Source organism: Brienomyrus brachyistius, unplaced genomic scaffold, assembly GCF_023856365.1.
Source record: "Brienomyrus brachyistius isolate T26 unplaced genomic scaffold, BBRACH_0.4 scaffold1399, whole genome shotgun sequence".
Classification (NCBI taxonomy): Eukaryota; Metazoa; Chordata; class Actinopteri; order Osteoglossiformes; family Mormyridae; genus Brienomyrus; species Brienomyrus brachyistius.
The window spans coordinates 8,616-9,779 of NW_026043673.1; positions in this window are offsets into that span (position 1 = coordinate 8,616).

Consider the following 1,164-nt stretch of genomic DNA (forward strand, 5'->3'; position numbering starts at 1 on the left):
CCTGTAGGCTTTGTCCCTCTAATTAACTGCACCAATGTGGTTCTTGGTTTTAAGAACAGGAAGTCAGTGATTCGGCTGGGTTTGTGTTCTGCCGAGTCGCCCCCCCCCCTCCACATTGTATACATGGAACACTTAACATATAATTAGCTGTTTTTATTTAGTTTTTTTTTTATATACCATCTAGCTTAATTATTGTGGCCCTTAAAATCAGATGCAACTCGGTCCATATTTCAAAATTCGTAGTTGGAATTATCAGAGAACTTGATTAGGAATTCAGTTGTGTTGTATATGCTGTAGGATGGGGGGGGGGGAATCTGTGTTATCATTCATTGACAAGAATCAAAATAGTTACTTTTGTACGCTCCCAGTAAGTAAGTCATGCAGAAAGGGCACAGGGGGCTTTGAGCTCTAGTGTTGCACCGTAATGTCGAGCCACTTGTCATAAAGCCATTTTCCTGATGTCTTCACTGTTTCCTCATGTCGTTTTGCAAAGTTTAACATGCTGCTTCTCCCACAGTTAAGATTAGCATTTCTAGCGAGGCGCCGTGCCTGGACTGTCGGGCTAATCGCCCCCCCGCGTCTCCTCCTCTTGCCCAGGTGAAGGAACTCTTGACGTCGTTCGGACCTCTTAAGGCCTTCAACCTTGTGAAGGACCTCTTAAGGCCTTCAACCTTGTGAAGGACAGTGCCACGTCACTGTCTAAGGGTTATGCTTTCTGTGAATACGTGGACATCAGTGCCACTGACCAGGTGCGTGAGGTGGGGCAGCAGCTGGAAGGTCTGGGGTGACTCGGGGCTTCCGGATGGAATTGCTGACGCTTGTGTGGGATGCATCCCGCAGGCCGTGGCTGGACTCAATGGCATGCAGCTCGGAGACAAGAAGCTCATCGTCCAGCGGGCAAGCGTGGGGGCTAAGAATGCCAACGCTGTGAGTATTTGCCCTCGGCTGCCGCCTTTCTGATGTCCTAAACCCAACTTGGTTCCTGGGTGCCTCCCAGGAAGCTTAATGCCCCTATTTCTTGGGTTTATTTGGGTCCATGTAAATTTCTCGCTGTTACTCGAGACGATTGGACGATCAGGGGGTATCTGACACTCTTGTCGCCCCCCGGGACAGACGGCCATCATCGAGACGCCGGTGACGCTGCAGGTTCCAGGGCTGCAGCGG